General features: G+C 47.3%; 3 pseudogenes; all 3 read right to left on the bottom strand.

Moving 5' to 3' along the window:
* Nucleotides 1-1,754: 1,754 nt before the first annotated feature.
* On the bottom strand, nucleotides 1,755-1,859 carry LOC134931199 (U2 spliceosomal RNA; annotated as a pseudogene).
* A 943-nt stretch (nucleotides 1,860-2,802) lies between these two features.
* Nucleotides 2,803-2,907, bottom strand: LOC134931198 (U2 spliceosomal RNA; annotated as a pseudogene).
* An 11,918-nt stretch (nucleotides 2,908-14,825) lies between these two features.
* Nucleotides 14,826-14,930, bottom strand: LOC134931207 (U2 spliceosomal RNA; annotated as a pseudogene).
* Between the last annotated feature and the right edge of the window lie 449 nt (nucleotides 14,931-15,379).

Raw genomic sequence — 15,379 nt, 5'->3', positions numbered from 1 at the left:
CCAGCTCCTCCTCCTCCTCCCTGCTGATTGCCTCCGCCAGCTCCTCCATTTCTTCTTCCAGCGGGATCAGCTCGACCGCCAGTTTCTTAGAGGATTCGGAGTCCGCAGACGGGCTGTCGAGCTCCTTCCTCTTGCAGTTCCTCGTTTTCTCAGCACCTGCAGTTGGAGTAAGAGGGGAGGGGAGGGGGGGGAAATCTTCCTGGGAAGAAAGGTCAGGGGGGGCAGGGGTGGCTGGGTTGGGAGAGACAATGGGCTGGGTAGGAGAGTCGGAGGAGGGGTCAGGGAGGGTTGTGCCAGTGGTAGGGATGGGAGTCACTGTCACAGGGGGTGGGCTGGTGGAGGTGGGGATGGTGGTGGTGAGGGAGGATGGGAGGGGGGTGGGGTTGGCAGGTTTCTTACCCTCTTGCGGTTTCTTTTCCTTCTGCGTAGCAGAGGGCGGCAGCTTGAGGGCAGGGATGGCACGTCCGGTCACCACAGCTGAGTAGGTTCTCGCCCTACTCGGGCAGTCCCTGTAGACGTGGTCCACCTTGCCGCACAGGTTGCAGGTTTTCCTCGTGGGGCAGTCTTTTGTCTCATGGCTGGCCATGTGGCAATTCTTGCAGGCCGGGACCTTGCAGTCCTTCATCACGTGGCCCGACCCGCCGCACTTCCTGCAGTTGCGTGGCTGGTCGGCGTAGTGGAGAAGTCCTTGGGATCCCCCCAGGGAGAAGCACTGGGGGAGGTGCTTGACTCCTTCTGGGCACGAGGTGTCCTTCTGCAGGACGACAATCACCGCCCACTTTCCAGTCCAGAATCCGTTCCCGTCCAGAACCCTTGTGGGGTCTCTCTTGACGGCGCAGAAGCGGCTGAGGAAGGTGACGATGTCCTTGAGGGGCGTGTGCGGGTTCCGCATTGAGACCGTCACCCGCCTTTCCTCTCGTGAAATAGGGCAGTTGCCCACAAAGCGGGAGAAAGGGGATTCGGGTCTCGCTGATTTCACTGCCTCCCAGTACCTCTTGCAGATGGCAAGGGAGGCGAAGGTGATGTAGAAGATCCCCTTCAGGTAGTTCTGGATGCTGAGGGTTTCAGCGGTCGAGAAGCCCTGGTCCAGGATCATCTTCTTCCCAAAGGTCTCCACCGTCATGTCCGGCATCCGTCCGTCCACCTCCTTCAGCTTCATCACTACGGTATGCCTCATCCAGGGCTCCAGGGTCGGTTTGCCCTTGGAGCTTTCCTGGGTGGGCACCGCTGGTGGTGTCGCTGCAGGGGTGGTGGCGCTGGGAGCGGCTGATTCGGTGGGGCCTTTGGCGGTTTTCTTCGCCGTCTTGGCCTGGCTCTTCTTGGCGAGGGTGGCCGGAGTGGAGGCAGAGGCTGGAACAGCTGGGGCTGGAGCAGCGGGGGCTGGAACAGCGGCGGCTGGGGCAGCGTTGGCCATACTCACGGCTCCTTTGGCGTAGAAGGCGGGGCGGAGGATCAGCGCTGTCGTCGAGAGGAGGAGAGGCGGTCGGTCGCTTCAGAGGGCAGAGCCAGCAAGTCTAACCCTCCAGTGCAGCTAGGGGGCGATGCAGAGCTTCTCCGGCGAAGTCCCTTTTCTCCACGCAGTCTTGCTGGCGGAGGGGGGTATCTTCTCCAGAGGGCAGAGCAAACAAGTCTAACCCTCTGCTGTAGCTGGGGAGCGATGCAAATCTTCACCCTCTTCAAGCGATCTTCTCCTTCTCCTCGCAGTCTCGCCTTCGATTTTTCTGGCTTCTCGGCCCGGGTACAGCTTTGCCCTGAGAAGGACAATTGTCGGTCCAAGAAACAAAGTAGCACCGTCAGTCAGCGTGAACTGATAAGAACAGATACTACACTTGATCTTAGCCAAAAGGCCGAGAAGCGATGTTGGAGTATGATGGCAGATTTTTTTTTTTTTTTTTTTTTTTTTTTTACTTGAAGCCCGAGGTGCGGTGCTTCATCACCCAGTGTCTGCGCGCAAACGTGCTGGGGGCATAGGTACTTGGACCCTCTCCCAAAGGAGAAGGGCCCCGTTACTCCCCTACCCCTCAGAGCCAAAAGGCCTACTGAGGGGAAATAGGGACTGTGGGTCCCCCCTTGCCGAAGCGCAGAGGGACCCTCGTGTGTCCCCAGGGTTGGCCGAAGCGTCCCCCTGAGGACCGAAAACTGCGTCTGGTCCTCACCCCATGGAGAGGACCTCAGCATCGAAGGAGAGTGGGTGGCCCATAAGGGTCTCACCTAAACCCCAAAACGAAAAACGTGAACGTGACACACTACAAAAAACAAATATAAGTGCTGTGCTTTTCCAATCAAATAAATAAGCCCCAGCCAAAAGGCCGGGGAGGGGGATAAAAATTGTCCTTGCCCTAGCCAAAAGGCCAGGGCAAAGGATAAGGTGCAACAGAAGTTGGGAGTGCATAGTGCTAGTGCCATTAAAGTGCAAGGCGTCTACACCAGTGCAAGTTAAGGCACCCTTAGGGTTTTCACCCCAAGGGCACGTATCACCTCGAGCTTCGAAGCCGCTCCCGGCCCTTCAGCCAGACCAAGCTTCATACCTGCTCTATGCCAAGGTCAACCCCCAGTACGAGAGCAGATACTAGACCAGGCTGTTCCCGATCCATCGTAAGGTACTGTTAAATCTTCCGAAGTAGGGGTACGCCCAGTTTTTCTCCGCTCTCGACCAGGGGCCTGCCACACCCCAGCACGGTACTCCACAGGATGTTTCTCCATTCCACATCTAGGAACCTCTCACGCTCCTAGTGTAGGAACAGGTACTCCACCCTGTGTTTCTCTACCGCAGATACTTCACCAGGCCGTTCCCTATACAACATGGGGTTTGCTACTCCCCATGAAGTAGGGATAACCGGCCCGGTTTTTCTCCACTGATAAGAACAGATACTACACTTGATCTTAGCCAAAAGGCCGAGAAGGAGTATGATGGCAGATTTTTGATTGAAAAAGCGTCTTTATTGGTATAAAGTTGCAAAAAACAGACGGGTACATTGACAAACATAAGTGCCGTGTCGCAGCACAGGCCAAAACACAGCACAGATGCAGACTGTATAGTGCAGTCGAAGAACTACGGCGCGGGCCTGTAGCCTACACTGTAGTTCTCAGGCTGCACTATGCAATTAAACGATACAATAACACAACAGTAAATAAGGCTATGGGTGTGGAGGGTAGGGGGGTGAGGGAGGGTGAATCACAAGCCCGAAGCTTTATTGAAAGACAGACACATATAAGGGGGAGGGCAATAAATAGAAAGACATCAATAAAACAACAGACATTGTGAGTGAGGGGGCAGGGGCCACGGTCCCAAAGTCTCATTTTCGGTTCGAACAAGGGGAGAGGGGCAGAAAAAGGGGGCCTTAGTCCTCTTCTTCTTCAGGGCTGTCCATGGTGGAATAGTCTCTGAGCAAGCTGTGAACCAGCCTGCAACAGTCCTGGATAGACATCCTCTCCCTCCTCAGAATGAGGCGGTTCCTGGCTAGCCACGAAGCGTCCTTAATACAGTTCATAAGGCGCCAGGCTTCCTGGATCGCCCCAACGGTGTGGGTGCCAGGGAATAGTCCGTAGAGTACCGAATGGTACGTAAGACAGTTCCTTGGCACAGAGTTTTTCAGTTCATCTTCCAGGGTGTCCAACAACAACTGGGCCCAGGCACAGTCCCAAAACAGGTGCATAGATGTTTCCTCATGTATGATGCACCTGGGGCAATGTCTGTACCTGCACAGGTTCCGGGAGTGCATGAATGACCGGAGGGGCAAGCCCCCTTGGATGGCCATCCACGACAGGTCTTTGTGTCTGTTTGTGAGCCTTTTGGAGGCCATATTCTCCCAGACCTGTTTGGCAGTCGCTGAAGGGAGCCCCGGAATCGGCTCCAAATCGTCTTTGGCTCTGATGAGCTTGTAGATCGTCTTCGGTTTCCATAAGTCAGGTTTAACTCCCTCCAGTTGGTGTTCCCTCACGAACTTGGACACGTCCAGGTAGTACCACGGAGTGTTCCAGTTGTAAGGGATGGAGCTGTCCCATTTGTCCCAGCCAAGGTTCCTCCACAGAGGCAGGAGGAAGAAACGGGACATGGAGTTTCCTGCAGAGTCGTTAAAGTTCTCGCACAAAGTCCTGCGGATGCAGTTACAAACGAAGAAGGCTCGAAGCATGGTGGGGATATCTGGGATACCCTTTCCACCCTTGAGGGGCTCCTTGTACATAACTGCACGCTTTACTCTGTCCATCTTGGAGCCCCAGATGAAGTGAAACACTGCCCTTGTGATGGCCCTGCAGACGGTGGCCAGAGGTGGCCAGGCCTGTGCGGTGTACTGCAGAACAGGAAGAATCTCGTTGCGCAGCACAAGTGATTTCCCCTTGATGGTAAGTTCTCTGAGGCTCCACAATCCAATCTTTTGTCGAACGGTTGCCAGTCTCTCTTCCCAACATCTCAGGGCTGCACCCTCGCCGCCGAACCAGACTCCCAGGATCTTAATGAAGTCGGGCTTGATGGCAAAAGGAAATGGTGCAGAGGATGACAGGTGCCACTTTCCGAAGAGCATAGCCTCTGACTTCCCGCAGTTGACTTTAGCCCCTGAGGCTCGGCCGAAGTTCTCGCAGGTCTGGACGAGTGCTGTCACCGAACGATGATCCGCGCAGAAGACAGTGACGTCATCCATGTACAGCGAACACTTGGCCTCTCGTCGGTCACGACCCGGTGCGGCGATCCCTCTGATCTCTGGATTCCGTCTGATGCATACAGCCATAAGCTCTATAACACAAACGAAAAGAAGAGGTGAAAGAGGGCAGCCTTGTCTGACCCCAGACAAAACGGAAAAGGGGTCAGTCTTCCAGCCGTTCACCAGCACCGAGCTGTGGATATCAAGGTACATCAGGTTAACATACGTACAAAACATTTTACCGAGGCCAAATTTGTGCAGAACCCTGCCCATCAGCTCATGTGAGACACGATCGAAGGCCTTCTCCTGGTCAAGACTGACCAGGGCCGCGTGAACGTTCCGATCCTTGATGTAATGGACCGTGTCTCTGAGGAGGGCGAGGCTGTCTGCAATCCTGCGACCAGGAATGGCGCAGGTCTGGTCCGGGTGAATGATCTGTCCGATGACAGCCTTCAGCCTGTTGGCGAGCACCTTGGCGAGGATCTTGTAGTCCACGTTTAAGAGAGAGATGGGCCTCCAATTTTTCAGCTCACATCTCTCCCCCTTACGCTTATACAAGATCGTGATCATTCCCTCCCTCAGCGATGGGGGCATTTTGCCCTCCACCACCATCTCCCCATACAGCTCGAGCAGGTCCGGTCCAATGAGGTCCCACAGCGCTACATAGAGCTCTGCTGGGAGACCATCACTGCCCGGGGTCCTGCCCTGCCTAAAGGATCTGGCGGCAGAGTGCAACTTCTCCAACGCCAAGGGAGCATCCAGGGCGGCTTTGCCTGCAGGATCAAGGGTGTTAGTGATACCTGACAGGAACTTATCAGCCTCCTCGCTGTCTGTCGTTTTAGGGGAGTAGAGGTCGCTGTAGTAGTCTCTGACGACTTTCATCACGCCCTCCTTCCCCTGTCTGGGAATGCCGGTCTCATCTCGCAGCTCAGTCAGGGGCGTGTGGCCAGAGTGGAGTTTCCTGAAAAAGAAAGAATTACATTTCTCATCCTTCTCAAGGTTCTCCACCTTGGAACGGAAGACGATACGTCTGGATTCCTCCTCAAAGTGCCTTTTCAGGCCCCCTTTGGTCTCATCCAGTTCGTCTCTCACGTCCCAGCCGCACCGTTGGAGGTCCAGCAGGGACTGCAGATGTCTTTGCAGTCTCTTGAAGTTCCTCTTTCGGTCGCACGCCTGTTGTCTCCCTTTAACCTGAAAGAAACTGCGAATGTTAGCCTTAGCATATTCCCACCAGTCGCTCATACAATCAAAATAACATTTGTCATTTTTCCATGTGATGTAGGCATCCTTCAGCTCCGCCAGCACCTCCTCTCTTTCCAGTAGGGCACAATTCAACTTCCAGGAGCCTGGGCCAGGTGCGAAACCGCTACCCAGGACTCCTTGGAAGAGAATGGCCCTGTGGTCTGAGAAGAAGCAGGGGATCATAGAATGCCTCGTCTGCTTCACTGCTCTAGAGGTAAACACAAAGTCAATGCGGGAACGCACAGAGCCATCGGGGCGGCTCCATGTATAGTTCACGGAGCCGGACCCCATGGAGCCCATAGCGTCCCGCAGTGATGCTTCGGTCACCATTTCTATAAGCAGTTTAGACGTCACATCAAGCTTGGTAGAGTTGCTGGTGCTGCGTCCATCCTCCTCCATGGTGCAGTTGAAGTCTCCTGCCATCACTACCGCCCTAGTGGTTGCGAGCTGCGGTCGCAGGGTCTGGAAAAGCTCCAAACGCTCATTCTTGAAAGGGGGGGCGTACACGCAGATAAGCCTGATAGGCTCACCTGCCCAGGAGCCGTCTACGATCAGCAATCTGCCGCAGACGAGCTCCTGAACAGAATCTAGCGTGAAGAGGCTCCCCCTGATAAGAATGGCGACCCCTTGTTGACATATAGGTAATTGTCCGCACTCAATATAATATTAGGGCAATGGATGTTGTCTGAATCAAAATATAATTCATTATAAATAGGCGATGTAACCATAATGAACAGTATACTGGATATATATAGTAAGGAATAGATATGAAATAAGTTTGAATGTATGAGGTAATGTGTATGCTTTTGTGTGTATAGGCATAGTAGGGAATAATGTAATGCAATGTCTGCATACAGATATATGTCTGTAGCAAATGAATAATTTGATTCTGATAGATAAAATCAGCAAGCCACTTGGTTTAGGTCACTTCAAAGGCACACAGGTAATGGCATGCGCAAGGAAGTGCCTAAGACTACAATCAGGAATCTGCATATCCTGAGCAATGTATGTTATTCGGCCTTCTGCTTTGAGACAATGACTCCTAGGATCAATTGAATTAACGAAGTCTCAAATGTTGATGAACACTAGCAGTATTTACACTCCAAAATAACCAAAGGAAAACCTTGATAGACAAACAAATATCAGACGCTATGACTCCAGAATTCACCCCCTGCTCGTCACTGTTGAACAAATTATCTGATATGTTTTACAACACCTTTGAATATGTAAATTGGGATTGTTAAAGTTGGGATATAAGACAGGGTTTGGAGCAGTCTTTAGTTAGTGCAGAGGGAAAGAGACAAGGAAAGGATCCTAAGACATCAGAAGAAGGTAGCTATGCATTTAACCCTCAATAATTCTTGCAAGTGTACAGTATGTGTGTTAATTGTTTAAGTTTGTAATATTGTTTGTGTTTGTTTAATATGTACTGCAGTTAATAATAATTATAGGATTTATTATCATTGTGTTTTTCATATCTTGTATTTTGTATACCTAGAATAAAGTGTTATTGAAATAGAGCTATTATTCCATGGTTCAAACTCATTTTTTTTGGAATCTCTAAATCATACAAATCTGCATATATTATATAAGGCTCTGCAAAGTTGGACAATATATTTATACCCCTAAGGTATAGAGCATTGATATATCAAATGAGCCAGAAGGATACATCCCTGCATAAAGTATATTTACCATGTGCACAGATGTATTGCTTGGACAGTAATTGTTTTCAGTAGCTATATTCATACCCACATAGTCAATGAGCCAGGATTATATATCTCTGTAAAGTATAATTACACTTTACCTTGACATATCTCTTGGACAAGTAGATATATAATTCCTAAACCCAAATGAGCCAATCACATGCATATGTATAGGAATGTTCATATAATGTACATTGCTGTGTGATTGGACTAGTGCTAATCTCTGCCCCTTTAGCTATGAGCCAACCTAATTTGTAAGCCTATTATAATATATTTGCAGATGTAAGATACATAAAGCATAAATCAATATATGATATAATAAATATATATTATATAAGATTCCACACTTCAATAATTGGCACCCCAGATGGGACCATGGAATAATTTGGTATCTATTTTAAACTAACATAATATCTATTAGGAAGCAGCACCAATGGCTATAAGCCTGCTGGCAAAGTACAAGATCACAGTGGAATAGGTTACAAATGAGAATAAAGAATTTAAAGGCCTAGAATAGAAAATGTGCACAGTGGAAATTAGTATTTCCAAATAAATGTATAAATGTACCAGGTATTAGAGTTTAACCTTAAGACACCGGTCAATCTTAAGGAGAGGATACCTTCAGTACTAAAAACAAAGAATATATAAATTTAGCATTGTAATGTTAAATATGCAAAAAGTTGCAGCAGCATTAGGAAAAATGCGCAGAACTGCGGATTTAGAAGCCAAACAGAAAGGTAAAGAAGGATCAGGTTCACGTCTTCGTAAGGCGTGCCTGACCATTAATGCAAAAATGCATTCATTATTTAAGTCCCTTAAACAGAAAAATAAACAGAAAAAGTTTGGGGCAGAAGCAAAAAGCCTGGCAGATTGTAAGCAAACTGTCATGACCTCTCAGGAGGAGATAAAAGAAAGTACAAGGGAGAACATTGTAGATGTAGGTGAGACTCAGGACAGCATTGTCCATGTGCAGCACACAGAGTCTGCTATGGTCACACAGACCACCAGCAGAACAGCCTCTGTGGTAAAGGAAGAAAGTAGCAATGTGCCGGATGTGTCTATCATCAGACAGCACATTAATGTAAAGGAGGTAGCAGCAATAGGAGATGTCCCCTATACTGTTTCTACTAAAGGGGAAGATTATTGTAACTCAGATTATGAGTATTCTGCTGAATACACTCTCAGAGTTCCCAATGTAAATGAAGAATTTGTTATGCCCTTAGGCAAAGGTGAATTGTCAGCAGATTTAAACACTGATAGCAGCAGTACAGTGCACACAGGGGTGGAGAAGTTCCCCATGGTGAAAACTCCCATGGCAACCAGAGTTGCAAACCTTGAAATGTATTTACCTGGAAACATGTTTAAAGGGGAAATCCATTAAATTAATTCAGGAATGCATGTTTACAAACAAGGTTCCCAAACTTTTGTAACCCCCACACAACACTCAGAGACATCTAGTGATGGTGCAAATGTTTGCATGCTCTCAGAGAGACCACATGCAGAGTGTCATTCTGCAAACCACACACCAATTAACAATGACAAAAAGGATCACCAGGATGAAAATGTTTTTATGCCCTGGCGCCATAACCATTTTATTACAGGTGTGGAAAGACAGAAAGCCCTGGGACCTGCAATACATATTTGGCAAAGTCTAACAAGTTTCTCTCCCCACAAGAATATTTTTCAGGAAATACAAGATGCTTCAAGACCAAGAAGCCATGCCAAGCAGCAAACGCTATGGTTGGAGACAGTCTGGGACCAGGCTGCATCACAAGGGAGTATGGTCACAAGTGAATACGGTAGTATCATTCCTTTACTTGTTAGATCCAATGTAGCCATTGTTTGCTTTGATGTTCCAACAGCCACAGTTTCCAAATTAAACCTGCATCATATCTGCAGCGATAATTGTGCTGCCATTGACACACAAGGTGACAGGAAAGATTGGCACAGGCCAGAAACAATTGTTTGTTTGTTATTCAATCTTTAAAGACACATTTGTAAATTCTGTACCTGATAACATGCAGCAGATAGGACAGAATGCATAGCAAGCTATGTTAAATCACTGTATAAATATCTGTGATAGTCATTGTATGTCTTTTTGTTTGATTCATAGTAATCCTGGCAACCTGTATACAGAATGGTGCAAGACTCCAAAAAGACTCCAATTTACAAGAGAAAAGGTCTTCATTAACCCTTTCATCGCTGCTATCCAGCAAAATCTACATAGCATCCCTAAAGACTGATATATGGACAAATCCTCAAGGAGTTTTCCAGTTTCACAAGAAAGGGGAAGGTTTTCATTAACCCTTTCATCACAAGTAATCATTACTTGTCTTTCAAACTACATGTACACCCCCACAACAGTGTACAGCACCTCTCATCACTGTGATTATACAGAACTGTCTCATCCCTTCATATACCTTAATCAAATATATATGTAAACATTTGTCTGATATATATATATATATATATATATATATTTGATATCATTGTATTATATACCTTGTAAATATTTTATGTTTTTTTTTATATTACACAGTAGATACTACCTATGCTTCCTTCGTAAAAGCTTCAAAAGTAATTAAATATCTAATACTGGATGGAATTAGATTTAGTCAAAGCCATTCCTAAATGATATTTAATATCTATTTGAAGCAAAATTGTATTCATTTATTGTATTGATAGCATGTTACTATATACACATCAAAAGCATTTTAAATAATTATTAGTCAAAATATAGGTAGGATAGAAAACGCCTTTATATGGGTTAAACTGGTATAGGGTTATTTAAGATTGAGATGTATAAATAGGTTCAAGGTAGAATAAGGAGACTTAAGACTGCATGGTAATTTATTCAATGAGGAAATACAGAACAGAGTAGGTGTACTACTCACAGCCATTTGTGGTACTATTGCCCGAAGACAATTAAGACCTACTATTAACAAGCAAGGAAAGAAAGAAAGAAAGAAAGAAAGAAAGAGAAAGAAAGAAAGAGAAAAAAGAAAAAAAGACTGTTTCATATATGCCTGTTCTATTCAAAATCACAACCTGTTTGTGCAAAAGCAATATGGACACTTGTCACAACTGCGGCATTGGAAAAACATTTAAAGGACGCACAAGGCTAAAGACCATTACTGAGGGTCGTCACAAGTACTGAATGTTCAAGACACAGCACTCGACGTACACAGCCCTCTGCCTCAAACAGCGAAATGGCAAGCAAAGGAGCAGCTGCTATGAAGAATTCTACTTCAACTGCCTCCATGATGCAAACGTAATACGTCTCCAATGGCAAGTAAACCACGCAGATGACAGTCTTATCCCAGTAAATTGCTACAGCCAAGAACAGCAAAAATGTCCAAATGTACTGATCCAGATACAGAAAAAAGGTCTACAATTGGGCTATGGTATTCCAAATGTCTGTAGAAATTAGTTTTCCTCATGAATACTGAATAAAAACCTCAGTCTTGGTCTGCTTTAGTTAAAAAGTAGAATAAGGTTAGGTAAGCTAAGAATTTTTATAGATTTTTAAAATCACAATGGTTATTATTATTACACTTATGGTATATATTAGGGTTACAACAAAAGTTATGTTTTGAAGAAATTTTGAAATGTATTTGGAAGCAATTACGCTAGTTTAATGTGTGGCCAATCAAAATAATTTCTCATGGCCACAAGGGGGCGACTGTTGACATATAGGTAATTGTCCGCACTCAATATAATATTAGGGCAATGGATGTTGTCTGAATCAAAATATAATTCATTATAAATAGGCGATGTAACCATAATGAACAGTATACTGGATATATATAGTAAGGAATAGATATGAAATAAGTTTGAATGTATGAGGTAATGTGTATGCTTTTGTGTGTATAGGCATAGTAGGGAATAATGTAATGCAATGTCTGCATACAGATATATGTCTGTAGCAAATGAATAATTTGATTCTGATAGATAAAATCAGCAAGCCACTTGGTTTAGGTCACTTCAAAGGCACACAGGTAATGGCATGCGCAAGGAAGTGCCTAAGACTACAATCAGGAATCTGCATATCCTGAGCAATGTATGTTATTCGGCCTTCTGCTTTGAGACAATGACTCCTAGGATCAATTGAATTAACAAAGTCTCAAATGTTGATGAACACTAGCAGTATTTACACTCCAAAATAACCAAAGGAAAACCTTGATAGACAAACAAATATCAGACGCTATGACTCCAGAATTCACCCCCTGCTTGTCACTGTTGAACAAATTATCTGATATGTTTTACAACACCTTTGAATATGTAAATTGGGATTGTTAAAGTTGGGATATAAGACAGGGTTTGGAGCAGTCTTTAGCTAGTGCAGAGGGAAAGAGACAAGGAAAGGATCCTAAGACATCAGAAGAAGGTAGCTATGCATTTAACCCTCAATAATTCTTGCAAGTGTACAGTATGTGTGTTAATTGTTTAAGTTTGTAATATTGTTTGTGTTTGTTTATTATGTACTGCAGTTAATAATAATTATAGGATTTATTATCATTGTGTTTTTCATATCTTGTATTTTGTATACCTAGAATAAAGTGTTATTGAAATAGAGCTATTATTCCATGGTTCAAACTCATTTTTTTTGGAATCTCTAAATCATACAAATCTGCATATATTATATAAGGCTCTGCAAAGTTGGACAATATATTTATACCCCTAAGGTATAGAGCATTGATATATCAAATGAGCCAGAAGGATACATCCCTGCATAAAGTATATTTACCATGTGCACAGATGTATTGCTTGGACAGTAATTGTTTTCAGTAGCTATATTCATACCCACATAGTCAATGAGCCAGGATTATATATCTCTGTAAAGTATAATTACACTTTACCTTGACATATCTCTTGGACAAGTAGATATATAATTCCTAAACCCAAATGAGCCAATCACATGCATATGTATAGGAATGTTCATATAATGTACATTGCTGTGTGATTGGACTAGTGCTAATCTCTGCCCCTTTAGCTATGAGCCAACCTAATTTGTAAGCCTATTATAATATATTTGCAGATGTAAGATACATAAAGCATAAATCAATATATGATATAATAAATATATATTATATAAGATTCCACACTTCAATACCCTGCAGACTTACACTCACCTCCACCGGACCAATAGGAGGCGCCGTGAGACCACTGCCTGCCCAGATGTTTGTAGGACTTGGAGAAAGGAAGAGAGCATTCCTGCAACATGTACACATCACATTTCTGACTATCTAGGAAAGTAAACACAGACTGTCTTCTAAGCTTATCCTTAATACTCCTCACATTAATGGTGAAAATAGAAAATGACGCCATTAGTTGGGGAAAAAAGAGAGGTTAGGCAACAGTTCTACATTTACGTTACCACTCCGTCGGGCGGGGCTTCCTCGGCATCGGATGCCAGGTTCCCCTGCTCGGGTAGCGGCGAGTTGACTCCCAGTATCTGGTCGAGTAAGGCGACGGCGTTGGCATCTAGCTCCTCCTCCTCCTCCCTGCTGATTGCCTCCGCCAGCTCCTCCATTTCTTCTTCCAGCGGGATCAGCTCGACCGCCAGTTTCTTAGAGGATTCGGAGTCCGCAGACGGGCTGTCGAGCTCCTTCCTCTTGCAGTTCCTCGTTTTCTCAGCACCTGCAGTTGGAGTAAGAGGGGAGGGGAGGGGGGGGAAATCTTCCTGGGAAGAAAGGTCAGGGGGGGCAGGGGTGGCTGGGTTGGGAGAGACAATGGGCTGGGTAGGAGAGTCGGAGGGGGGGTCAGGGAGGGTTGTGACAGTGGTAGGGATGGGAGTCACTGTCACAGGGGGTGGGCTGGTGGAGGTGGGGATGGTGGTGGTGAGGGAGGATGGGAGGGGGGTGGGGTTGGCAGGTTTCTTACCCTCCTGCGGTTTCTTTTCCTTCTGCGTAGCAGAGGGCAGCAGCTTGAGGGCAGGGATGGCACGTCCGGTCACCACAGCTGAGTAGGTTCTCGCCCTACTCGGGCAGTCCCTGTAGACGTGGTCCACCTTGCCGCACAGGTTGCAGGTTTTCCTCGTGGGGCAGTCTTTTGTCTCATGGCTGGCCATGTGGCAATTCTTGCAGGCCGGGACCTTGCAGTCCTTCATCACGTGGCCCGACCCGCCGCACTTCCTGCAGTTGCGTGGCTGGTCGGCGTAGTGGAGAAGTCCTTGGGATCCCCCCAGGGAGAAGCACTGGGGGAGGTGCTTGACTCCTTCTGGGCACGAGGTGTCCTTCTGCAGGACGACGATCACCGCCCACTTTCCAGTCCAGAATCCGTTCCCGTCCAGAACCCTTGTGGGGTCTCTCTTGACGGCGCAGAAGCGGCTGAGGAAGGTGACGATGTCCTTGATGGGCGTGTGCGGGTTCCGCATTGAGACCGTCACCCGCCTTTCCTCTCGTGAAATAGGGCAGTTGCCCACAAAGCGGGAGAAAGGGGATTCGGGTCTCGCTGATTTCACTGCCTCCCAGTACCTCTTGCAGATGGCAAGGGAGGCGAAGGTGATGTAGAAGATCCCCTTCAGGTAGTTCTGGATGCTGAGGGTTTCAGCGGTCGAGAAGCCCTGGTCCAGGATCATCTTCTTCCCAAAGGTCTCCACTGTCATGTCCGGCATCCGTCCATCCACCTCCTTCAACTTCATCACCACGGTGAACCTCATCCAGGGCTCCAGGGACGGTTTGTCTTTGGTGCTCGCCTGGGTGGGTGCTGCTGGCGGTGTTGCTGCAGGGGTTGTGGCGCTGGGTGCGGCCGATCCGGTGGGGGCTTTGGCGGTTTTTTTCGCCGTCTTGGCCTGGCTCTTCTTGGCGAGGGTGGCCGGAGTGGAGGCAGAGGCTGGAACAGCTGGGGCTGGAGCAGCGGGGGCTGGAACAGCGGCAGTTGGGGCAGCGGTGGCCATACTCATGGCTCCTTTTGGCGTAGAAGGCGGGGCGGAGGATCAGCGCTGTCGTCGAGAGGAGGAGAGGCGGTCGGTCGCTTCAGAGGGCAGAGCCAGCAAGTCTAACCCTCCAGTGCAGCTAGGGGGCGATGCAGAGCTTCTCCGGCGAAGTCCCTTTTCTCCACGCAGTCTTGCTGGCGGAGGGGGGTATCTTCTCCAGAGGGCAGAGCAAACAAGTCTAACCCTCTGCTGTAGCTGGGGAGCGATGCAAATCTTCACCCTCTTCAAGCGATCTTCTCCTTCTCCTCGCAGTCTCGACTTTCGATTTTTCTGGCTTCTCGGCCCGGGTGCAGCTTAGCCCTGAGAAGGACAATTGTCGGTCCAAGAAACAAGGTAGCACCGTCCGTCAGCGTGAACTGATAAGATCAGATACTACACTTGATCTTAGCCAAAAGGCCGAGAAGCGATGTTGGAGTATGATGGCAGATGTTCATCTTAACAGCCACACACCCTCCCCAATATTAGAGATGAGCGGGTTCGGTTTCTTTGAATCCGAACCCGCACGAACTTCACTTTTTTTTTCACGGGTCCGAGCGACTCGGATCTTCCCGCCTTGCTCGGTTAACCCGAGCGCGCCCGAACGTCATCATGACGCTGTCGGATTCTCGCGAGACTCGGATTCTATATAAGGAGCCGCGCGTCGCCGCCATTTTCACACGTGCATTGAGATTGATAGGGAGAGGACGTGGCTGGCGTCCTCTCCATTTAGATTAGATTTAGAAGAGAGAGAGAGAGAAAGAGATTGCTGTGATACTGTAGATTAGAAGAGAGTGCAGACAGAGTTTAGTGACTGACGACCACAGTGACCAGTGACCACCAGAGACAGTGCAGTTGTTTGTTTTATTTAATATATCCGT

This window comes from Pseudophryne corroboree, chromosome 5 (genome assembly GCF_028390025.1).
Source record: "Pseudophryne corroboree isolate aPseCor3 chromosome 5, aPseCor3.hap2, whole genome shotgun sequence".
In the NCBI taxonomy this organism is placed as follows: Eukaryota; Metazoa; Chordata; class Amphibia; order Anura; family Myobatrachidae; genus Pseudophryne; species Pseudophryne corroboree.
The sequence above is the reverse complement of the archived record's forward strand: the minus strand, read 5'-3'. Positions and strand labels throughout refer to the sequence as shown.